At 38.7% G+C, this 26,418-nt stretch overlaps 1 protein-coding gene and 1 long non-coding RNA gene across 4 annotated transcripts in view; one reads left to right on the top strand and one right to left on the bottom strand.

The window, feature by feature from the left end:
- The window catches only part of LOC113007388 (inactive dipeptidyl peptidase 10), a 434,773-nt gene that overhangs the window by 115,581 nt on the left and 292,774 nt on the right, over positions 1-26,418 (top strand). The window lies entirely within an intron of this gene.
- LOC145421210 (uncharacterized) lies at positions 20,688-25,419 on the bottom strand. 2 transcript variants are annotated; one of them, XR_013902517.1, is made up of 4 exons: positions 24,154-25,419; positions 23,832-23,968; positions 23,520-23,742; positions 22,409-23,401 (listed from the first exon to the last, which is right to left on the bottom strand). It is a non-coding gene; the product is annotated as an uncharacterized LOC145421210 (long non-coding RNA). The 2 variants fall into 2 exon arrangements; XR_013902518.1 differs by lacking the exons at positions 22,409-23,401; positions 23,520-23,742 and adding an exon at positions 20,688-21,796.

Below are 26,418 nucleotides of genomic sequence, written 5' to 3'. Positions count from 1 at the left end.
CAGCTGCTCTAAAGTCAGTTGATACAGTGTTCCTTTAATCTCCAGCTGAAGCTTTTCTAATTCAGACTCCATGTTGTCAGAGGAGTTAGCACAAGCAGTCAGTTGAGAAATGATCAGACTTAGTTGGCTTTTACTGCCCCCTAGTGGCCACTTTTTCACTTCAGGATACAGATACCAACGTAGGTCTAGCGATGTCTCTGCTGCTTTACTATGCTCCTTTCTGATACCTGGGTCGTCTGGGGGGGGATGATCAACGAGAGGATTTCTCTTACAGGTCAGGGATGGTCCTCGAATCAATCATCCCAGCGGTGCCTCCAAATGTTGTGCCCTTAAACAGGGGAAATAGTGAGGAGAGGTGAAAGAACGGCACAGACACGCAGCTCTCACTCTCACTCGTCTGTATTAAGTTTCAGAAGCAATACAACCAAAACAATATTCTTATGGATGCACTCAGTCTCAGGACAACTGTATCCAAACTAAGTCACTATTGTTCGCTGCATTAGCTGATGAGAATACTTTAGATAACATGAACTGTAGCATTAGGCAAAAACATCTTTTTAACTCGCACGTGTTAGCTGACACAGTCACTAACTTTCCACAGCAATGAAATAATACTTTAAGTACTGCATGTCTTTCAGTAGTTAACTTATACAGATCGTAACAGAAAAATCTTCACACAATATGGCGGAGTAATAGCGAAAACTAGCATACGCAGCAACAGAGATTAACTGGAACTTCTCAGCAAAATAGTCCGCAATTCACATCTTCCGCTACAATGAACAATGATAACAATGTAATAATCAACAGTAACACACATTTATACAGATTTGTGCATGACAGTTACCTTAAACAGGGGAAATAGTGAGGAGAGGTGAAAGAACGGCACAGACACGCAGCTCTCACTCTCACTCGTCTGTATTAAGTGAAGGAGGAAGCGCGCGAACCCACCTACTGGAGCCCTGAGGCATTAACAATGGATCGACGCACAATCAACCCAGGCAAAACTTTCACTGCTTATCTCCCTCTATATTCCCACTGCATATTCTATTCGAAAACAGTCAAAGCAACAAATAAAACACTAGAAAGTGCATTTTCTGAAGAAACTGCAGTGTGAATGCTTGAATCTGAATGTATGCATTGAAATGAAATAATTACTGAATTTAAGTTAAAAATTTTGAATGAGATAAAAAAAAAAAACCCCGAATTTAACCTGAAAACAAAAGTGCTGAACTGCTAAAAGCTGAAGGTTACACAGAAGAAGAAGTTGGAAAAAAGCTGAAAATGTTTTAATTGTAAATTAGAAAAACCTAAGAAATGAGAAAAGAACATTTAGAGTCAGAAAACATCTGAAAGAATATTAAAAGGTCATATTCTTTGAATCACTGAATGACTCAAATGTGATCCCTCCACTTGGACCCACACAGTTTAAAAAGTTTACATCTCTGAGCTTTGAAAGACAAGATGTTGGAAAAAGAACAACGATGGCGACATTTTGAGGGTAAAATGATGGCTTTAACACTGTGGACACAGCAGCAGTTGAAAGAGAAGTGTTTAAGATTAATTTTGGCAGAGTGGCAGAGAGAGCTCGTTAAGCAGGCAGGTGTGAGCCTGGTTGCTATAGTGACCGCACCCAATGGCTCCATACACACGGACACAGACATGCACCTCACTTTTGCTGCTTAAAATGAACAGAAAAGTCAGGCCGAAACAAATCGTTCCCAAATGAAAAGTAAAAGTCGTATTGACAAAATTCTTTCACTGTGAGCGACAGCAATGTCTAGTCTACCAAATTCTCAGTTTTCATGTCTGTGGAGTTTATTATATGGACGTGGTGACAGTGGAAAGACACCATGCTCTTCTGATTTTCAAACGAACCTTCTGAGCCATTTTAACATTAGAGTCTATGGAAGAGTTGGAGGGAGGAGGCTGTGCATTGGTGACATTTATGAAAGAACCATAACACCTAGTACAATAGTAAACACATTGGATGAAAGAGGACAGCCATGGCTACGTTTTGAGGGTAAAATCATACCTGTAGAGCAAACGCTGCGGACACAGCAGCAGTTTTAAAAAAGATTTTAAGATTATTTTTTTTGCTCCTCTCACTCTAGCAGTTGAGCTGCCTCACTCTAGCCCCAACATTCCGTCCCATACACACCCATTATAAACTCTGAAACGGGTGAAAAAACATCATGAAACTTAAACTGGAACTGAAGAAAAAGTATAATAGATATTGAAAAGATAAATGCAAGTTGAATAGTTGAATGTCTTGTCTTCGTTTTAAAGTTTGAATGGTGGCTCTATGTCAATGTATGTGGAAGTAGTAAGAGTTTAAAAATGAGTAAGTTGAATGAGGATTTGAAGGGTCTCCCCATTGAAATACATTATAAATTTTTGTTGAATAAAGTTGAATAAAATTAAAAATATAAATGTTAAAAATATGAAAAATGGAAGCAGTGTTGTCCAAAAGAATAGGAATCTAACGGTGTTGGAATGGTTTTTCTAAGTTGAACGGTTTTGAAGGAGTAGGATTACAAAAAACGTACGGAATACAGAATAAAATATAATAACTAGAAAGTGCATTTTCTGAAGAAACTGCAGTGTGAATGCTTGAATCTGAATGTATGCACTGAAATGAATTAATTACTGAATTTAAGTTAAAAATCTTGAATGAGATTAAAAAAAAACCCGAATTTAACCTGAAAACAAAAGTGCTGAACTGCTAAAAGCTGAAGGTTACACAGAAGAAGAAGTTGGAAAAAAGCTGAAAATGTTTTAATTGTAAATTAGAAAACCCTAAGAAATGAGAAAAGAACATTTAGAATCAGAAAACATCTGAAAGAATATTAAAAGGTCATATTCTTTGAATCACTGAATGACTAAAATGTGATCCCTCCACTTGGACCCACACAGTTTAAAAAGTTTACATCTCTGAGCTTTGAAAGACAAGATGTTGGAAAAAGAACAACGATGGCGACGTTTTGAGGGTAAAATGATGGCTTTAACACTGTGGACACAGCAGCAGTTGAAAGAGAAGTGTTTAAGATGAATCTTGGCAGAGTGGCAGGCAGAGCTCGTTAAGCAGGCAGGTGTGAGCCTGGTTGCTATAGTGACCGCACCCAATGGCTCCATACACACGCACACAGACATGCGCCTCACTTTTGCTGCTTAAAATGAACAGAAAAGTCAGGCCGAAACAAATCGTTCCCAAATGAAAAGTAAAAGTCGTATTGACAAAATTCTTTCACCGTGAGCGACAGCAGCTTCTAGTCTACCGAATTCTCAGTTTTCATGTCTGTGGAGTTTATTATATGGACGTGGTGACAGTGTAAAGACACCATGCTCTTCTGATTTTCAAACGAACCTTCTGAGCCATTTTAACATTAGAGTCTATGGAAGAGTTGGAGGGAGGAGGCTGTGCATTGGTGACATTTATGAAAGAACCATAACACCTAGTACAATAGTAAACACATTGGATGAAAGAGGACAGCCATGGCTACGTTTTGAGGGTAAAATCATACCTGTAGAGCAAACGCTGTGGACACAGCAGCAGTTTTAAAAAAGATTTTAAGATTAATTTTTTTGCTCCTCTCACTCTAGCAGTTGAGCTGTCTCACTCTAGCCCCAACATTCCGTCCCATACACACCCATTATAAACTCTGAAACGGGTGAAAAAACATCATGAAACTTAAACTGGAACTGAAGAAAAAGTATAATAGATATTGAAAAGATAAATACAAGTTGAATAGTTGAATGTCTTGTCTTCGTTTTAAAGTTTGAATGGTGGCTCTATGTCAATGTATGTGGAAGTAGTAAGAGTTTAAAAATGAGTAAGTTGAATGAGGATTTGAAGGGTCTCCCCATTGAAATACATTATAAATTTTTGTTGAATAAAGTTGAATAAAATTAAAAATATAAATGTTAAAAATATGAAAAATAGAAGCAGTGTTGTCCAAAAGAATAGGAATCTAACGGTGTTTGAATGGTTTTTCTAAGTTGAACGGTTTTGAAGTTATAGGATTATAAAAAACGTACGGAATACAGAATAAAATATAATAATAATAATAACTAGAAAGTGCATTTTCTGAAGAAACTGCAGTGTGAATGCTTGAATCTGAATGTATGCACTGAAATGAATTAATTGCTGAATTTTGAGTTAAAAATATTGAATGAGATTAAAAAAAAACAAAAAAAAAAAACGAATTTAACCTGAAAACAAAGGTGCTGAACTGCTAAAAGCTGAAGGTTACACAGAAGAAGGAGTTGGAAAAAAACTGAAAATGTTTTAAATGTAAATTAGAAAACCCTAAGAAATGAGAAAAGAACATTTAGAGTCAGAAAACATCTGAATGAATATTAAAAGGTCATATTCTTTGAATCACTGAATGACTCAAATGTGATCCCTCCACTTTGATCCACACAGTTTAAAAAGTTTAAATGCCTGAGCTTTGAAAGACACGGTGTTGGAAAGAGAACAATAATGGCGACAATTTGAGGGTAAAATGATGGCTGTAACACTGTGGACACAGCAGCAGTTGAAAGAGAAGTGCTTAAGATGAATCTTGGCACAGTGGCAGGCAGAGCTCGTTAAGCAGGCAGGTGTGAGCCTGGTTGCTATAGTGACTGCACCCAATGGCTCCATACACACGACACAGACATGCACCTCACTTTTGCTCCTTAAAATGAACAGAAAAGTCAGGCCGAAACAAATCGTTCCCAAATGAAAAGTAAAAGTCGTATTGACGAAATTCTTTCACCGTGAGCGACAGCAGCTTCTAGTCTACCAAATTCTCAGTTTTCATGTCTGTGGAGTTTATTATATGGACGTGGTGACAGTGGAAAGACACCATGCTCTTCTGATTTTCAAACGAACCTTCTGAGCCATTTTAACATTAGAGTCTATGGAAGAGTTGGAGGGAGGAGGCTGTGCATTGGTGACATTTATGAAAGAACCATAACACCTAGTACAATAGTAAACACATTGGATGAAAGAGGACAGCCATGGCTACGTTTTGAGGGTAAAATCATACCTGTAGAGCAAACGCTGTGGACACAGCAGCAGTTTTAAAAAAGATTTTAAGATTAATTTTTTTGCTCCTCTCACTCTAGCAGTTGAGCTGCCTCACTCTAGCCCCAACATTCCGTCCCATACACACCCATTATAAACTCTGAAACGGGTGAAAAAACATCATGAAACTTAAACTGGAACTGAAGAAAAAGTATAATAGATATTGAAAAGATAAATACAAGTTGAATAGTTGAATGTCTTGTCTTCGTTTTAAAGTTTGAATGGTGGCTCTATGTCAATGTATGTGGAAGTAGTAAGAGTTTAAAAATGAGTAAGTTGAATGAGGATTTGAAGGGTCTCCCCATTGAAATACATGGGAAATTTTTGTTGAATTTTTGTTGAATAAAGTTGAATAAAATTAAAAATATAAATGTTAAAAATATGAAAAATAGAAGCAGTGTTGTCCAAAAGAATAGGAATCTAACGATGTTTGAATGGTTTTTCTAAGTTGAACGGTTTTGAAGGAGTAGGCTTTCAAAAAACGTACGGAAAAATAATAAAATATAATAATAATAATAAAGATTAGAATAACAATACTGTGAATGCTTTTCAAGCATTCACACTAATAAAGATTCGAATAACAATACTGTGAATGCTTTTCAAGCATTCACACTAATAACTAGAAAAATTTGCATTTCCTGCGAAAATGCAGTGTGGATGCTTAAAGCTGAAGCTGCATGCAAAAAGTAGCTGAAAAAGCTGAAAAGTTGCAGAAATTGTAAAAACTTTGCAGAAGCAAAAGAAGTTTGCTAAAATGGAATAACTTAGCAGAACTGCAATATCTTAGAGGAAACATAATACTTGGCAGAAATACAATAGCATAGCAGAATTTAGCAGAAATATTGTAACTTACCAGAAACATGATAACTTCTCAAAAATACAAGAATTTAGGAGAAATAGTATAAGATAACAGAAAGAATATATTTAGCCAAAAATACTTAAACATTACAGAAACACTATGATTTAGAAAAATAGTACAACAGAGCAGAAATATTGTGATTTACCAGAGACACTGTGATGAACTATGAATATTGTAATTTTAAATTAAGACTATGTTTTAGCACAAATATTATAATTTGGCAGAAATACTATAATTTAGCAGAATTACTATATTAAGCACAAATCCTATAAAAAGCAGAAATGGTATGATTAAGCATAAATACTACATGTAGTAGAAATACTTTGTTTTAGCACAAATCCCATAAAAAGCAGAAATACTGTACTATGATTTAGTAGAAAAACTATAATTAATCAGAAATACTAAATTTAGCAGAAATACTATATTAAGCACAAATCCTATGAAAAGCAGAAATAGTATGATTAAGCATAAATACTACATTTAGCAGAAATACTATATTAAGCACAATTCTTATAAAAAGCAGAAATACTATATTAAGCACAAATCTTATAAAAAGCAGAAATACTATATTAAGCACAAATCTTATAAAAAGCAGAAATACTATATTAAGCACAAATCCTATAAAAAGCAGAAATAGTATATTAAGCACAAATCCTATAAAAAGCAGAAATACTATATTTGGCACAAATCCTATTAAAAGCAGAAATAGTATGATTTAGCACAATAGTAATGAGTTAAACAGAAAAATAGCTCATCTGATAGAGTGGGCACAATAATGGTGTCAAATATTTTGTTCTCCTTGTTCTCCAGTATTCTGACATATGTCTCAAAATAGAGCATTCTCTGTACAATTTCACCCCTCACATAACAAGATGAAGATGTGATCCTTGCATTGTTGAGCTGATGCCATTCCTGGTCAGCTGTCTGTTCTCCTTTTGCTGTCTCAATCTTATGTACCATGTCCTCTGTGACCAGTAAGCTTTCAAGGTTGAAGAGTTCCTCCTCACTGTAGACATGCACACTCTGTGTGGGATCCAGCCTGTACTGAGTGGCAGTGGCAGGTAAAGAGGAGGATCTTGGTAAATGTTTACAGATTTTGTGGGTAATCTGGGCTCCTGGTTAGAGAACACGCTCACCAATGCTGTCTTAAGACTGGTCTTCTTGTCACTGAAGGCCATGGTTGCGGTAAGAGGTCAATTTGTTACATCAATGTCTTTGCATGATTTTCCAGTGTTTAGCAAGGAGATGTAAAGTGGGTCACCAGCCAAGTTCTTGTACAGCGTACTCCTTTAAAGGACCATAATAATGTGAGGATAAAACAAGGCACTGTGAAAGTCATCTAGGCAATAACAATAACAATAATAATAATAACAACAACAACTTGACATTGTACCTGCATCATTATTCAAAAATGTCTTTGAGTTCATTGATCCATGGAACTGGCCCTGGTTCCAAACCCTGAAAAAAAAAAATAGCAATAACAAATATAAAAGAAAAAAAATACTTATACATATTACTTATAACAGGTTATAAAAGAACATTAAAGGGTCAGTCCTGAATATGAATCTCAGCACTTACTGCTGTTTGGATTTGTCCCACTGTTGGTCTGTCTCGGTGCTGGTGTGAAGATACAACCTGCAGCTTCAGTTCTGAAAAATGTACTGTTTGAAAGGGCAAAACAGTGTGCTTACACACTGCATTGCCAGCTACACACCAGCACCGATCAGAAAAAAAGGACAACAGGGTCCCGAAGCTCAGTCTGCACTAAACCATATAGAAAGCCAGTCTTACACATACTGACAAAGGCTAGAGACTTTTTCAGGGTTAGATGATGGCGCTCAAGATGGAGCAGGAGTTACAGTCAAAGTCATTTATAATTCTGTGAACAACCATTATTTACCAGGGCTCACAGAATATGATCACTGTCCTTTCTTAGTGTCCTACAGAGTACAGTACCTAAAAGGATACCTTTATCACAGTAACATTCTAATACAAGTATAAATAATTTTAATAAATAGCATTTGAGTACAAATAACTGATATTAAATTTACCTGAGTATTAAAAGTTATTTCTGGGAATAAATTTAAGTGTCAAAATTAAACCTTTTTCTTATGTGCCATTTTGTTAAGAAAAAAAGCACATTGCTGCAGGTTTAATTAAAACAATATGTTAAGCTTTAGGCTTCAGGAAAAAAATGGTATTGGTTGTGAGACAAACAGTGGTAATAAGGGGACTTGTCATAATCGCTGAGTTCTCTACTGTTCTTTCTTACCCTAAGAGGCTTGATGTCTCTCCCTAAACAGGAACAGGTGAGAACTGAACACCCAGCCGATGCCTAACTTACAGTGTGATGCAAAAGTTTGGGCAAAATTGTTAATAGTCATTATTTTCCTGTATAAATGATTGATTGTTATGATAAAAAATGTCAGTTAAATATATCATATAGGAGACACACACAGTGATATTTGAAAAGTGAAATGACCAGAAAGTGTGTGATAATTGTTTAAACAAAATCAGGCAGGTGCATAAAATTGGGCACTGTTGTCATTTTATTGATTCCAAAACCTTTAGAACTAATTGTTGGAACTCAAATTGGCTCGGTAATCTCAGTGACCCCTGACCTACATACACAGGTGAATCCAATAATGAGAAAGAGTATTTAAGGGGGTCTACTGTAAGTTTCCCTCCTATTTTAATTTTCTCTGGAGAGTAGCAACATAGCGGCTCAAAACAACTCTCAAATGACCTGAAGACAAAGATTGTTCACCATCATGAATTAGGGGGAGGACACACAAAGCTATCTCAGAGATTTAAGCTGTCGGTTTCCACAGTTAGGAACATATTGAGAAAATGGAAGACCACAGGCTCAGTTCAAGTTAAGGCTGGAAGTGGCAGACCAAGAAAAATCTCGGATAGACAGAAGCGACGAATGGTCAGAACATTCAGAGTCGATCCACAGACCAGCACCAAAGACCTACAACATCATCTTGCAGCAGATGGAGTCACTGTGCATCGTTCAACCATTCGGCGCACTTTACACGAGCAGATGCTGTATGCGAGAGTGATGCAGAGGAAGCCTTTCTCCACCCACAGCACAAACAGAGCCGCTTGAGGTTTGCTAAAGCACATTTGGACAAACCAGCTTCATTCTGGAATAAGGTGCTGTGGACTGATGAAACTAAAACTGAGTTATTTGGGCATAACAAGGGGCGTAGTGCATCAAGGAAAAAGAATACAGTATTCCAAGAAAAACACCTGCTACCTGCAGTAAAATATGGTGGTGGCTCCATCATGCTGTGGGGCTGTGTGGCCAGTGCAGGGACACATGGATTCCACTCAGTATCACCAGATTCTGGAGACCAATGTCCAGGAATCAGTGACAAAGCTGAAGCTGCGCTGAGGCTGGATCTTTCAACAAGACAACGACCCGAAACACTGCTCAAAATCCACTAAGGCTTTCATGGAGAGGAACAAGTACAACGTCTCAGTCCCCAGACCTGAATATTATTGAAAATCTGTGGTGTGACTGTCCATGCTTGGAAGCCATCAAACCTGAATGAACTAGAGATGTTTTGTAAAGAGGAGTGGTCCAAAATACCTTCAACCACAATCCAGACTCTCATTGGAACCTACAGGAAGTGTTTAGAGGCTGTAATTTCTGCAAAGGGTGAATCTACTAAATATTGATTTCATGTCTTTTTTTGTGGTGCCCAAATTTATGCACCGGCCTGATTTTGTCTAAAAAAAAAAATATTGCACACTTTCTGTAAATCCAATACACTGCATTTCACTTCTCAAATATCACTGTGTGTGTCTCCTATATGATATATTTAACTGACATTTTTCATTGTAACAACCAACAATTTATACAGGAAAATAATGACTATTAACAAGGTTGCCCAAACTTTTGCATCACACTGTAACTCTCAGCCTGGCCATTTCACTTTTCCTGCTGTGCTGGCCTGCCCTGATGATGACAACACTGGTCACCCAGTCATTGTTTGACACTGGTTAAAAAGGGAAGTTATCAATGCACAACTTACAAACATTCCAAAAGGCAAAGCAAAAAAGCTTTAGTATTTTGTCAAATGCCATACTTATTTTTGTCGTTTTTAACCAAATCTAGCTCTACTCAGAGTAGAGGAAAAATTCTCCATGTTTCACCATTGGATTCAGCAAAGATGATTCTACTAAGCATTACTTACGGTATTAATATAGATAAATGAAACATTTGCTTCATTTATGAAAGCTGATTCATCAGTGTTAAAACTACAATAAAAGGTGTTACAATCAAGAATTGCTGACATTTCAAATACTCATCAGTCTAAGCTAAGAAACCCTGTGTGACTTGGCCTCAAAAGCACACAGTCCAGTACTTAACCACATAATAATGATTAAAAGTAAGTAATAGTTTTTGTCCTCTAAATATGAAAGCTTGCCTGTTTAATATGCATCTTTGAAACTATTTTTCCCCAAATGTTGGATACTTGTCACAAATATTCCTCTCTGTAGCTCTGACATATCACAGGTCACCTGATGCCTTCGGTTTCTCTCTTGCCTTTCAGTAATCACCTACTTAGAATTCACAAAAGACCAACAATTACACCATTGACAGAAATGTCACAAAAGTCACAAAAAGGTTCTGGTGCAGAGTTCTACTTCTACTTCAGCTTCTTGGAGGCAGGAAGTGTGACAAAAGTGAAGCTTTACAGACAGAGTAGAGCAAAGTAACTGGGACAAATTTAATCTCTAAATGACTATTTACCTGTTCTTGAGAGGGCTCGAACATCATAGTTACTCGATGTTTACACTCTTACAGTCAGTCTTGATCAATTCAGCAAAAACATCTGAAAAACAAAATGTTGCACAATTTTTAAAAATAAAACAAGTAGAATTTTAAGCAAATTCTAACATGTCTGATTCTATACTGTTCAATATTATTTCATTTTCATTGTGACATCACTAGTTACATCTGATATTTCAGAGAAAACACTAAAACAATCAGCTGTTTGTGAGCTGCACACTATGATTGTGATAAAACATTTAAACTTTGTAGCTCATACAGTTATACCTCTGCTTTACGGTCTTCTGGCTTTAAGTTTATTAGGCTCTTCTTGCATAACCATCAGAGAAATAATTGGATAGTAGTCATCTGAATGTTACAGTTACTGAGGCAAAGTGTGTGGCATTAGGAGAAAGAGACAAAAAAGAAAAAACAAAACCTAAGCTGGGAAAGCTATACCTGAAACATCATTAGAAAACCTGAGACGTGGAAACTCAGAGGGGATGTCCAGCAGAGAAAACACAGGGGCTGATAGATAGCAGAGAACGTAGAAGTAACGCAGACAATCTAACGAAAACAGAGGTGAACACACACACTATGGCTGTGTCCCAATTAAGAGACCGCACACTTTGAGTGTGATTACGTCACCGCCACGGGACAACGGCTGTCCCAATTCCAAGTGTACTTCAAATGCATACTCCAAATGCGCCGTCGATTTCCCCAAATATCAAGCGTGGTCCGGTGCACGCTTTGTGGTCCCATATATCCCACAATTCATAGCGCGGCAGTGGGTGTAGATAATTTTGCAGCAAAATATGGCAAAAGGCAGCGGCCGAAGAGTGAACTGTCAATGAATATAACGTCACTGATTTTTGTGCGAATGTTTAATGAAGAACATTAAAACATTACTGTTGGCCACATGTCGGCAAAGTTATGTGACATTAGTGATGTTTGTACTTTCAGCGATTACTTGGTTTTAAAGCCTTTACTTCTAAATTATATATATATATATATATATATATATATATATATATATATATATATATACACACACACATACACACACACACACACATATATATACACATACACACACACATACACATACACACACATGTATATACGCCTGTCCCCACACCTCGCGTGGGAGCCGCTGGGGCTCGGCAGGGACCGGTGCCTGTTCCTGCGCCCCGGAAGAAGGCGGCGGAGCCGGCAGCGGTGGAGGCGGCGCCCGAGGAGCCGCTCCAGCCGGGAGAGACTGAAGCGGCACCCGAGGAGTCGCTCCAACCGGGAGAGATAGCAGCGGAGGCGGCACCCGAGGAGTCGCTCCAGCCGGGAGAGACAGCGGCGGAGGCGGCGCCCGAGGAGCCGCTCCAGCCGAGAGAGACAGCGGCGGAGGCGGTGCCCGAGGACCCGCTCCAGCCGGGAGAGGCAGCGGCGGAGGCAGCTGCTCCCACCGGGAGGGGCGGAGAAGCCGCGGGATAAGTCGGTGGTGCCCGTGCTAGGGGAGTCCGCGGCACCGAAGCCCGAGGTTGGCGGGGTGAGCAGAGCGGCCTCACCTCCACCAGAGGCCGGTGCCTGCCGGACATCTGCCCAGCCGCCTGCGAGCCGGGGCGCACGACCGTGCCGACCGCGCCGCGTTCACCTGCCACGCGGCCGACCTTCCGCCTGCGGTGGGGGGAGTACGTTCGGCCGGATGGTTCCCCGGCCTCAGTCAGGCGATGGGGGTATGTGGCGAGGCGTAGCCTACGGTGCCGTGCAGAGGAGGCGGACACACCTGTACGGCATCCGCAATCACGCCCCGCCGAATTAAATATTGTACTGGGTCCTGTGGTTGGGTTGTTGGTGTTATGTTGAGCTGGCAGCAGGAGAGCTGCAGCTCTGAGTGCGAATGTACAGCAACCATGTAGGGATTAATAAAAAATATCAAAATGCCACTGGGTCTGCCGTGGTCGTTTACAATGATAAATTTAAAGTCATACTAACTTTGACATATTTCTTCATATATTTGTTGAATTAAATGGTTATATGAATTAAACAGTCTGTCTGTACATAATTCTGACAGATTTTAAGGAGGCTGTAAGCTCACCAAGCCAAAACCCCAACCATACTATAGCTTTTACATCATTACATTTCTGAGTTTCATAACTGTGGTGGTGCAACTACATAATACATTATTTTAAACATACCCTAAACAACAGCTTTACAATGAACACAACTGTAAAGATTTCTGACCTTAAGTGTTTTACCCTACAGCAAGCTATCACGATTAGGCACTTATATTTAACATAGCTAATACATTTACCTTTTCCTGTCATGTGTTGACCAAGTTTAGCTTACCTTTTTGAAGTAAAACCTTGAAGCTTGACCCTTTGAATTTTGAAATGTTAGGATGCTCAGTCACCGTGTGCAGCCTTGAAACCTGCGCCTTCGGACGAAATCTGGAGGGAATTAGCACTCCTGCGTCTATGAACGTATTCGAACCGCATTGATTTCCCGCACTCTGTCCCGGGGACTAGCAGTAACGTGGATCTGTTAGGCGTGCTTCCATGACACCAGGAAAAGAGATCGCCACTTTCAAAATAAAAGCTCATCTAAAAAAATACATGCAGGGCTTTAGCAGTCGAACTTTAAAAAAACTACATAATACATTAACTACATAAAAAATAAAAAAGACCAGTAATTTTATACGTTTTAAATTGTAAGTTTGAGACTTATAAAATAGTACTGATAATTTCATAATTCAAATTAGACAAGAATCGGGTCTGATCACCAACAAAAACCGCCCTAAAGTAAAGGGACAAAATCAACACAAGGCAGTACAATTGGGAAAAACAACAATCATAGTTAGCCAATCAGGCCGATGGCAACAGATTGCATCACAATTTGTAACATCAAAGACCAGCGGTCCCTTTCCCGGTCTTTCTGAAGAAACTTACAGACACAGTCACAGCTCTTCTACTTTGTGCTCTATTAAGAACTTCATAAAACGTAAGTATTGATATTGAAACCGTTTTTTAGTGCCTTTATACCATGTATAACACATTATAATGTAGTGAAAGATAAAAAATCTAGCCATTTAAGTTCCTGTGAATATAAAGACCGTCAAAGTACCCCTAAAATTTGGTCTGACTTTTCTATCGGCCTATGAATGTTTTATATATGTGTATCTCCATTTTTCTCTCGAAGAAAAAAAATTACTTTTGATAAATTCACATTTAGTATTGATAGCAATGTATTTGTAGGTGTCATAGTTTGATGAACTTATTGTTTCAGGGATATTTAATTGAAAAAACTATCTGAATGTATTCATGAAAATGGCATCTATTTTTTTATGAAATATTAAGATCTTACAGAATCAGACAAATCTTCCAGATCTATAACAGTTTTATAAACTTTAAGACGTTACGTTTGGGCTGTTAGTAGGAAAGAATTGCTTAAGGCTGGCACTCTGCCCTGGCAACCGTCTCCCAACTTTGCTGTTTCTGGTCATAAAATTGCCATTTTCTGCCCAGTTAAGGAGGGCGGGACTGACCAAAAAGCAGGGACAGTAATTCTATAATTTTATTGGCTCAAATGATTAAAAAGGGGAGCCAATATGAACTAAAGCCACAGAGACCAAGCAGGCGCACTATGTTTTTGTTTGTGTGTGTGCACCTGGCCTGTGTGTGTTGGGGGAGGGGGAAGGGCAGGCAGGCAATCTTTAAGATGTCTGTAATGTTGCTGTTTTTCACTTCAGGAGCATGAATCCTTTTTCAGATAATCTTCCTATGATGATTCATTGTTTTCTATTCTCCACTGTAACCTATTTTCAAGTATTATTTTAATTAATAATTATTTTAATTATTATCTGAAAACAATTAAACACCTGAAAGGCCCTGGGGACCTTTTGTGGCTTTTGCATTTTTCGATTCCAAGCCATTTGCACTGTGTTTAATTGAATATAGCCAAATTCTCCAAAAAAAAGTTAGGTATAATTTTATTTCAAAATTCAAGTCTGACTTCCTTAAATTAGCTTCAGTGGCTAAGCTAACAATACACATCCTCTTAGAGCCCTAGTGGACGTTTTCGTCCCATTGACTTCCATTATAAACGCTATTTTTCACTGCAGAATTATTACCGTTAATGTCCTGGTGATTACTCATGTCTCCGTCTCGTTTTGGTCTATTGGCCTTAGAGTTGTAATTGTTTTATTTGTCCACCGGGTGGCGCCCTTGCTCCACATTTGACCCCGGGCTGGAAAACAGCGGGCTGCTTGGACAGACCTGCCGGAAATGAAGCCTCATTTCCGGCGTGCAGCACCGGCTTCGCCCGCTGATCATTTTTTGGTCCCTAGGACCATGAGAGGGTGCTTTTTTTTTTTAGTCAACAGGAAATGACGTATTTGTTGTCACGTGGTATCGGACGTGTGGGCTGGAAAAAGCAGTCCCCGGTGATCGTGCCCCGGTGATCGTCGCGACTTACCCCGGCAACATGCACTTATTTCGGCCTAGAGGAGGAGCATTTGCCGCCTGGAGACCATTTTCTGGTCCTGAAAAAAAAAATAAAAGGCGATCGAAATGACTGTTTGTGCCAATCTTTAGTCCATCTAAAGGCCTAATTATAATAACAATCAAATATTACTTCAAATGTTTTTTTGGGAAAATATTTAGTTTTTTAGGTTTTTTTTTAGTTTTTTTGTAATTTAAAGGGTTAAAACAACGAAAATATAATTAAAACTTTATATGAATATTTCAGGGAGAAGTAGTTTTAAAAGACTGACCAATTTAAAGTGAAAAAAAATTAATATTTAATATTTTTATTGCACTTTTTGGGCGTGGTCGATAGTGTGCATTTTATGAAATGCGCTCCTGGAAAATAAATAAAAGGCGATCGAAATGACTCTTGGTGCCAATCTTTAGTCCATCCAAAGGCCTAATTATAATAACAAACGAATATTACTTCAAATGTTTTTTTTTTGAAAATATTAAGTTTTTTTGTTTTTTGGGCCTAAAAAAACAGGGCGCTCATGTAATAAACCTGGGATTTAAAGGGTTAAAACAACGAAAATGTAATTAAAACTTTATATGAATATTTCAGGGAGAAGTAGTTTTAAAAGACTGACCAATTTAAAGTGGAAAAAAATATGAATATATAATCTTTTTATTGCACTTTTTGGGGGGTGGACGTTTAGGTCCATTAGGGCCTTTAGAGGGTGCATTTTTTAAGGGCCTACCAAGGGTTTTAAGTGGGGAAAAGAAAATTGTGATTTTTTTTCTGCGTTCCATCCAGAGTGAATTGGATAGACTTACATGTGCTGTAATATTTGTATGTATTTTATGAAGGCTCATAAGCGTTTAATTAATTTTCAGACCAACATTTTGTAAAGATAATTTGTGTTTTTACAAAAATATTGAAATGTTTTCAGGTATGTAAATATCAAGCAGGAACCTCAGAAACACACGTAGGGTTGAGGAAGTTCATGATGTGTTTGTTTTATATCAAAATGTGAAGAGATGACATGAAAGCAACAGGTGTTACTGTATTCTGTCAGAACTGGATCCAGCAGAAATGTATGAACCTGTTAATGTGTTTATTTTGCTTTTTTTTTTTTCAGAATGGCCTTAAGGAAACTGACTGACAACCGGCCTGAGACGCCGTATTTCCGGCCCCCACCCATTCATATCCGGGTGTTGAAATGTTGTGACCAGCTAAAGGTGATTCAATTCAATTTTATTTATATAGCATCAAATCACAACAGTCGCTTTAAGGCGCTTTATATTGTACAGTAGATCGTACAATAATAAATACAGAGAAAAACCCAACAATCATATGATGTAGACTTTCACATGTATGAACGTGACTATGGAGTAAGATCATAGAAATACATTTCTTTATTTATGTATTTATCAGGTGATCAGCTGGGTTACTGAGGATGGAGAGGTCAAAGCACTGTCAACAAAAAAAAATAAAGTGGCAGCAATCACAGACGGTGAAACAGTGCTGAAGATCACCTTGTTTGAAGAGTTCTCCTCCAAAGTAAAACAGGACATGTCCTACATGATGAGGGGACATGAGCTGAGGGGCCAAGCTCCCCCTTATCTCATCAATATCACTGCAAGGACACAGTTCTTTAAAGCTCCTGCCCTGGCAGTCTCGGAGGCCCTCATCATTAAGGCGGAGGAGCTGCTTAATCCACCTTCCCCAGTAACACCACTAAAGATGAGCCCAACATCTGGAGGGCTCATGACAGTGGAAGGGGAGGTTGTGGAGGTAAATATTTGTGGTTCCATCAGAATTGATATTGCTTCAGGTTTTCAAAGAAACCATTACTTTTTTGTCTTTAAAAGTAAAAATAATAATTTTATTGTTCTTGTCAAACAAACACAAAATGGTGAGAACAAGATCAACCACTATTATTTTGTAAATGGTTGTAGATTTATCATTAACAACAATAATAAAATAATAGATGTAGTAAGTCAAGAAAGTAGCACCTAGATGTACACACACAGATTTATGCAATCACTATAACTGACATTATATTTTAATTGAATTTTCAGTGTTCGGCAGTGAGGACAGTTTGCTCAGGCAAACAACTGGTGCCAATACGCACTCTCCAGCTAAAACAGGTAATGGTGCAACTAAAGTGTAATATTGAAAATGGTGAAAATAGGCACATTTGAGATTTCCATTAGTTAATGAATAAATGTTTCATTCTGTCATTTTTGTGATTTCAGGATGGACATACCATGACTGTCTCCTTGTGGAGGGAGGCGTCAATTGTTGACGTTCGTGTGGGAGATCAGGTAAAGATCTCCCATGTGAAAGTGCACCGCTCCGCCTATGGAGTACAGCTCCAGTCAACTTCCCATACAAAGACTGAGGTATGAAGAAGCCATATGTTTGTACCAACATGTAATAGCAATGTCATTTGCCAAAATGTTTAGAATTATAGGTGGTCCAAAAGATTGACTCTGTTCATCTGGACGTAGCATTTTCAAGTGGGAGAAATGTTTCATCACTCATCCAAGTGACTTCTTCAGTCTCAGCGGACTGCAGGTTTCTGTGGTCTTTGATCAGTGCCCGTGACAATTTGTATATTACTGACCAATTAACTGACCTCCCAGCCTATTGCTTCTTCAGTGGGCTAGTTTCAGTCATTATGCAATGTACTGTTTAAAAGATTGGGTAAAACAGACTGAAGAAGTCACCTGGATGAGTGACAAAACATTTCTCCCACTTGAAAATGCTACGTCCAGATGAACAGAATCATCCTTTTGGGATTTACTTACATGGATCATTGAGCATGCATCAAGACGTGATTACCATATTAAATATATGCTTTTTGTGTATTGACAGACAAAGGAAGATGAACGTACTCAAGTAACTGTAGTTGGTGTGGACACTGCAGAGCAGTGCAGTGCACTGCAGTCCACCCAGCTGCAAGTTCTCCTTCTAACTGGAGAAACCCTCTTCATTGAAGAGGAGATGTGGAAGCCCTACGAGGAGGAGTTTGAGAAGCACAGGATCACTTTTACTGTAAAAATCAAAGGAAAACAAATAGTACACATAAAAAAAACAGAATAAATATATATAGATATAGATATATATAGATATAGATATAGATATAGATATAGATATGTATATATATATATATATATAGATCTATATATATAAATATAGTTCATTTGTTTTGTTTGTATTTTTTAAAATGTTCAAGTTGCTATGTTCATTCATTTAAACAATATTTAAAAGTTATAGTTTCAACTGCATTCTTATGCTAAGTGTTTTTTAATCTGATAAAATCTAATAAATAGCTGAAAATGCATAAAGCAGTCTCATGTTTATTAAATGAAACAGAAGACATGGTTTATAAAACACTCTCTAATGTACAGTTACATTGCATGCTCTGTACAGAGCTTAACAGACTTTTTAAGCACTTAAAACCTTCGATAAAGAACACTCCTGTAGGCCAACAACTGCCTATCTGTATGTTCAACATCATATAATACTGTTTTTATGTGTGTTTTCTAGAAGGCTGAAAGATTATATATGTTTTTCTTAAACAGTTTGAAAACATTAATAACAGTCAGTTTCAGTTTCCCTAAGTGTTGTGGTGTATTAGCTTCTGGGCTGGCTGAAGCCTATCAGGGCAAGTCCATTTAGCTCAGAATTCATATGATTACTACCAGTGTTTATTAGAGTAAAAGAAATAAATGTGAGAAGAACATGTGAGTAGTTTCTTTTAAAAAGCCTCATGGCAATGGGGATAAAGACCCTCCTGAACCTCTGAGTCCTGCAGTGCAGTAAGATGACCCTCTCACTGCAGTTCATCTTGTCCTGTGAGGATGCTTAGGTGGCTGTATTTATTGTTCTCCATTTTAGATTACAACTTCTTCCTCATCTGCTCTGCACGATGTCTGACTGACTCAACATCTTTGCAGACTGTCCTGCATTGTTTTGTTTTGTTTTTAGGTCTGGTGAACTCTTTACCACCTCCTTGGTGTTGCTGTTCAGGAGAAGACTGTTGTCATTGCTTCAGTCAGTTAAACAAATCTATACTAGAAAAATTTGCATTTCCTGCGAAAATGCAGTGTGCATGCTGTAAAGCTGAAGCTGTCTGCTGAAAATAGTTGAAAATAGCTGAAGAAGCTGAAGAAATCAAAGTCAGTGTTTAAAAAGTTGTTGAAATTTTAATAACTTTGCAGAACAACATCAAGTTAGCAAAAATGTAATAACTTATCAGAAATGCAATAACTTAGAAGAAACATAACAATTCAGCAGAAATGTTGTAGTTTACCAGAAGCTACAACTTAGCAGAAATGTAATAATTTAGTCAAAAATTAATAACTTGGCAGAAATATTACAACTTACCAGAACTGCTATAATTTTGCAGAAATGTAATTATTAGGAAAAAAATTTATACAGATAACAGCTGAAAACGATGAAGTAACCTCAAAGTTACTTGTTTAACTGTGAAAAATGACCAGAAACATTAGAAAAGAAAGAAAACCAATTCAATTCAATTTATATAGCGCCAAATCACAACAAAAGTCACCTTAAGGCGCTTCATAGATACAGAGAAAAACCCAACAATCATATGACATATGACCCCCTATGAGCAAGCACTTTGGCGACAGTGGGAAGGAAAAACTCCCTTTTAACAGGAAGAAACCTCCAGCAGAACCAGGCTCAGGGAGGGGCGGCCATCTGCTGCGACCGGTTGGGGTGAGAGAAGGAAGACAGGAATACCAGCCAGCAGATAAACTGATGTGAAACAAAACCAAGGTAAAATTGCAGAATTTACACAGTTGGTGAAATGTAAAAATGGCAACATAAAAACCCCAAACAAACAAACAAAAAAAAAACAAACAACATTTAGTTAATAAATGCACAAGATGATTCGATGATAAATATGGTACCAATCTACAAAATACTGTCGAAATGAAGTCGACATTGTGATATATTTCAGGTGTGGAGAGTCACACAGCTAAACAATCGATGTGCATATTTAAAGAATCAAATAAAGAACATTGTTGTGGAATAAATTACAGTGAATAATAATCACTGCCCTGCGTTAGAGAGTGACTTATGATGAGGTATTAATTGGCTTAACTTTACCTCTAACAGCTTTTCAGATAGTGCTGTGACCAGGGTGAAATCCATCATAAAGTAACTGTAAACAGTAGAACCATTAGCATGAATGTTATGGTTCTACCCTGATCAAAACTCAAGTCTGCTGTTTGACCTGATATAAAATGATAAAGAGGAACACATATAAATGACCTTTATGAACTTTTCAAAATGACTTTATATGTCTGACCCATTATCTATATATATTAGAGCAGATGTGGAAAACCACTGTTAGACCTACTCTATACTAACACAAACACAGTCAAAAATTCATTGCTAGTGTGACATGTGGTCCTTTTTGCCTTTGACCAATGATATGCTGGTTACTTGGACCAGTTTAGTATTTGCTGTCACAGAGGAATGTTAACCATAAATCCAAAAGACAAAACTGAAAAAATATGTTAATTGCAAACATGTTTTTGCTTAGTAAGAGGATTGAAATTACATGGAAACTGTCACCTTAAAGCCTCATTGTAAATATCATCACAAACAGATGTTTTCCACACGGTTAACAAAGCTCCACCACATCCAATCACTGCATATAAATCTAAAAGAAAACAACAACAAATAAAATGTAATTAACACAAGTGAAGTCTAAGGAGCTTGGAAAGAAAAGCGTCTGGACTTGTTTAAGTTACTTGAAGACGTTTCACCTCTCATCCGAGAAGCTTCTTCAGTTCTAAGGGTCAATGGTGGAGAGTCCCAGATTTAAACCCAGTGGGAGTTTCCCCCCAAAGAGGGACAAAGAACCCCCTGATGATCCTCTACCTAATCACATGAGCCAAGGTGTGAAAGTGGGTGTGGGTCCCAATCAGCCAGGGTTTCGGGTGAGCTCATTGTGAAACCTGGCCCCACCCTATCATGTGATTTCCCGAGGTCAGGAAATCACCCACGCCCACTCCCAGGGTGTGAGTGGACGTTACGGTGTCTGGGGAGGGAACTCAAAACTGGATTATAGATGGCAGACAGTTGGTGTCATAAACCACCGCCTCTGTTTAAAGATGGTCGCTCACAGTGGACGTAAATGGCTTCTTTCACTCCTCCATCTGTCCAAAATGTGAACATTGGCATCCTCAAAGACTGACCTTTGTCCTTTAGATGCAGATGAACTGCTGAGTCTTGTCCCGTGGAGGTGGCTCTTCTATGTTGTGCCATGTGCTTGTGAAGTGGCTGTTTGGTCTCTCCGATGTAGAAGTCTGGGCATTCCTCGCTGCACTGTACAGCGTACACCACAATGTTAAGTTTGTGTTTAGGAGTTTTGTCTTTCGGGTGAACCAGTTTCTGTCTGAGTGTGTTACTGGGTCTGAAGTACACTGGGATGTCGTATTTGGAGAAAACTCTCCTGAGTTTTTCTGATACACCGGCTACATAGGGAATGACAATGTTGTTGTGTCTGTCTTTCTTATCCTCCCTCGCTGGTGTCTGATGTTCTTTTCTGTGAAGCTGGAATGCAGGCACACTGGACGAGCTTATTCTAAAAAAAATACAGAAAAAGGAACATTTTTTTTGTGTTAAGGCCTAAAAACTACAAATAAGTTATACAATGAACAATATTGAAATACCTTATAGGTATAGGTATAGGTAATACCTTGCAGGCCATATAACCAGAATCCAGAGCAATCTCACACTCACATGATGGTGAGGAAAGACATGAGCTCTGCAATGAGGTTTGAAGGCCTCAGTTGGGACACGGAAGAACTCAGAAGACAGCAATACCTGCACAGAGAGACAGAGTAGAAAAAGCATAGATTTGTAATCCATAATGTGAATTAAAACTCAAAAAGTGTCAACAAGTATAATCATTTGAGTGTGGAATTATTTATGCAATAAACAGGATTTTAATTAATTAATTGAATTAAAAACACTGACATTTTTAAAAAAAATCAAAGATAAAGAATCATACCTCTCTCTGCTCTGAGGATCACTGAGCATCTCTGACAGGAAATACAGTTTCCTCAGTATGAGTCATCATTGATGGTCTCAGAGGTGTGTAGTGTGGCAGCATGATGATGGTCTCCAGATCAGGCAGGATGGGTGTGTCATCTTCTCCATTGAAGACACACTGGTATGGCAGTTCATAACACAGCAGTCTTCTTGTGGCATGTAGTTATCTGTGCAGTCCAGCACTGATGGATCAAGTTTGGCTCAGCAGTTCATGAAGATGGTGTTAAGATGTTGTTGTTTCAGCTGAGGATGGTGAAGTTTGAAGGTTTTGCCACAAAGGAGACTGTGCCGTGTCTGAAAAAATATATCTACAAAACAAGTGCTTTTAACACCACCCACCCAGCTCAGCTCCCAAGTGTCTATGTAATGCTGGTATGGGGTGTCGGTTACTAAGTCTAATTAGTACATAGGGGATGACAATGTTGTTGCATCTGTCTTTCTTATCCTCCCTCGCTGGTATCTGATGTTCTTTTCTGTGCATCTTTGCTGACTTTATAAACGCCCAATTAGGATATCCACACGTTTTGAGTGCTTCCTTTACATGTGTGTGTTCCTTCTTTTTCCCTTCAGGCTTAGAGGGAACATGTTCTGCCCGGGGGGGGGGGATGTGTCCTAATTACTCCAAGTTTGTGTTCCAGAGGGTGATGGAAGTCAAAGAGGAGGTACTGGTCCGTGTGTGTGGGCTTCCGGTAAACTTCGATGTTGAGTTTGCTGTTCTCTTCAATGTGCACAGCGCAGTCCAGGAAAAGCAAACAGTCGTCCTTTGTGTCTTCCCTGGTGAACTTGATGTTTTTATCCACGGCGTTAATGTGCGCAGTGAAGGATTCCACTTCTTGCCTTTTGATTTTGACCCAGGTGTCGTCTACATATCTCTACCAGTGGCTGGGTACTCTTCCTTTGAAAGAGCCAAGAGCCTTCCTTTCCACTTCCTCCATGTAAAGGTTGGCTACAACAGGTGACACAGGGGAACCCATGGCACAGCCATGTTTTTGTCTGTAGAAACCCTCGTTGTATTTGAAATATGTAGTGGTGAGGCAGAGGTCTAACAGTGTGCACATCTGATCGGGTGTGAAGTTGGTCCTGTCTTCCAAGGAGCTGTCTTCTTGCAGTCGTTTTCTGACAGTCTCCACGGCCTCTGTAGTGGGTATGCAAGTGAAGAGAGAGACTACATCAAAGGACATCATGAGAACCTTCACAGACATGACACAAGGGAAGACTTTTGATTTAATAACTAAGCTTAAAACAAGTGTTACCTTTGAATATTTGTGGGAAAAATCTGATGCTACCCCAAGAATACAAAGCCACACTGGAAATGATGACAGGCTTGCAGCCCTCTGTCTTCCTGGAGTGAGGTGCCCGATCAGTAGAAGTGAATTGACAGAAGTCAGTGTCTGTAAGAGTGGCCAAACACTGATACTCTGTCCACTTGCGTAGAGTCTAAGAAGCTGGAATGCAGGCACACTGGACGAGCTTGTTCTAAAAAATACAGAAAAAGGAACATTTTTTTTGTCTGTAGAAACCCTAAAAACTACAAATAAGTTATACAATGAACAATGTTGAAATACCTTATAGGTGCTGCGGGCCACATAACCAGAATCCAGAGCAATCTCACACTCACATGATGGTGAGGAAAGACATGAGCTCTGCAATGAGGTTTGAAGGCCTCAGTTGGGACACGGAAGAACTCAGAAGACAGCAATACCTGCACAGAGAGACAGAGTAGAAAAAGCATAGATTTGTAATCCATAATGTGAATTAAAACTCAAAAAGTGTCAACAAGTATAATCATTTGAGTGTGGAATTATTTATGCAATAAACAGGATTTTAATTAATTAATTGAATTAAAAACACTGACATTTTTTTTTTATCAAAGATAAAGAATGATACCTCTCTCTGCTCTGAGGATCACTGAGCATCTCTGACAGGAAATACAGTTTCCTCAGTATGAGTCATCATTGATGGTCTCAGAGGTGTGTAGTGTGGTAGCATGATGATGGTCTCCAGATCAGGCAGGAGGTCAGGTGATGGGTGTGTCATCTTCTCCATTGAAGACACACTGGTATGGCAGTTCATAAAACAGCAGTCTCCTTGTGGCATGTAGTTATCTGTGCAGTCCAGCACTGATGGATCAGGTTTGGCTCAGCAGTTCATGAAGATGGTGTCTGAAAAAATATATCTAACAAAACACGTGCTTATAACACCACCCACCCAGCTCAGCCCCCAAGTGTCTATGTAATGCTGGTATGGGGTGTCGGTTACTAAGTCTAATTAGTGCATCAGAAAGCGGGGGCTACACCTAAAGCCCACACTTTTTGATGTCTTTGTTTATTAGCAGCTTTTTCCAGCTGCTCAGAGAATTCTGACTTGGCCTTTATCCACCCAAACCCAAACCCACCCGGATAAAGGCCAAGTCAAACTCACACACCATACCAGCATTACATAGACACTTGGGGGCTGATCTGGGTGGGTGGTGTTAAACTGTAGTCGGGAACTTTCAGAAAACTATCCATTTACTTCTAAATCAGTTTTTATACATATTCTGTAAGCTGTACTAATGTTTTTCTCTACATAATGTATCATTATAGACATCTCTGGTAGCCTAAAGATAGTTTAAAACTTTTGACATTTTTTACCTGTAAAACATGATAAGCAAAAACTCATTCATCACAAAAACTTTTGATTCTACAAAAGCTACTATAATCAAGAAAATATAATTGTCTGTATTTATTCATGTGACCCATAATAAATACCTGCATTTATGTGGGATTTATTTATTTACTATTTCATATTTTCAAGCCCTTGGAGGGGAAGATCTCGTTTGTTGAGCTACATACGTCACAGTAAAAAGATTTAGTCATTTAAAACATGAGAATAAAAGAAATGATGTTGGTTTAATAAATGTTGCAGCACATTTCAGATCAGAGGTGCATGATAGCAGATGTTCTCTGCTCTGCATGAAGTTCAGCAATGATTTGGTGAAATGATTAATAACATTGCAATAAGAAAGGGTCTTCTTACAGACAGAGTAGGGAAGACAATTTTTTCAATGAAAAATATTTTTCATGCTCTACAATCAGTAAACTCTGTAACAAACATGATCTGTAATTGTTTCAAAACTCACCAGACGACTTCATGATTGGCTCGAGGACAGGACACAAAAGACAGGGTTGTGGTAACTGTAATATGATCTCAGAACACCTGAATATAGACATTTCTGTGGCTGAGAAATAAAAATGAGGTCAAGCAGGGTGTTCTTGTCTGTAGTGCCAGAAGTGATCAGCTGTGAATACCCTCTCGACTGAAACTGCTCCAGAATCTGTTTTCTTCCACTCTGCAACTGGTTCTCATTAAAATCTCCACACACAATTATTGGGTGACAGTCCATTATTTCAAGTGAATCTAAAAGACTTACCAGGTTTTGCATGAATGGTGTCAAACTGTAGTCAGGGGGTCTGTACACAACAGCAATGAGTGCAGGGAATGGAGCCTGAACCTTCAACACTAAAAACTCAAGATCAGTGACATTATGCAGATACTGTTTTACCTGAACCTGAAAATGATTCCTCAAATACACAACAACTCCCCCACCACTTCTGCTGGCCATGTGAGGAAAGTTTGTGTAGGACACATGTCTGTTGCGTTTGAACATGGTGTAGCCATCCAAATGAAGACTGTCTGCAACAAAGGAGCCTTGAAGGTGAGACTCAGTGAGACACAAAACATCTGCTAAACACATTTCATGATGACTCTTGATGTCACTGATGTGAGATGGCAAACCCTCTGTATTGTGATGGATCAGTGTAAGAGTGTCAAGTCTGCTGGCTGTTTCTCTGACCTGAAGAAGAGGCATCATTTCCTCAACACTGGCTTGTCTCATGGTTTGGAGCGCTGCAGTTACCTCGGGATTGGCGTAAATCTTTTTTTCATCCAAGTCCTGCAAATAGAGTCCACTGAGAGACGTCACCCTGCTGAGAGCAACGTAAGCCATACCTGGTTCAAAAATGTTCTTCATTGAAACTACAGCTGTCTGTGTTGTAAGACCCTGAGTTTTGTGAATTGTGCAAGCGAATGCTAGCTTTACAGGAAACTGTCTGCGTACTGCTCCTTTAAACTTCAGACTCTCCTCTGCTCTCTCAATGTAAACCAGATCAT

Source organism: Astatotilapia calliptera, chromosome 16, assembly GCF_964374335.1.
Source record: "Astatotilapia calliptera chromosome 16, fAstCal68.1, whole genome shotgun sequence".
NCBI lineage: Eukaryota > Metazoa > Chordata > Actinopteri > Cichliformes > Cichlidae > Astatotilapia > Astatotilapia calliptera.
This window is presented reverse-complemented; position numbering and strand designations above follow the sequence as displayed.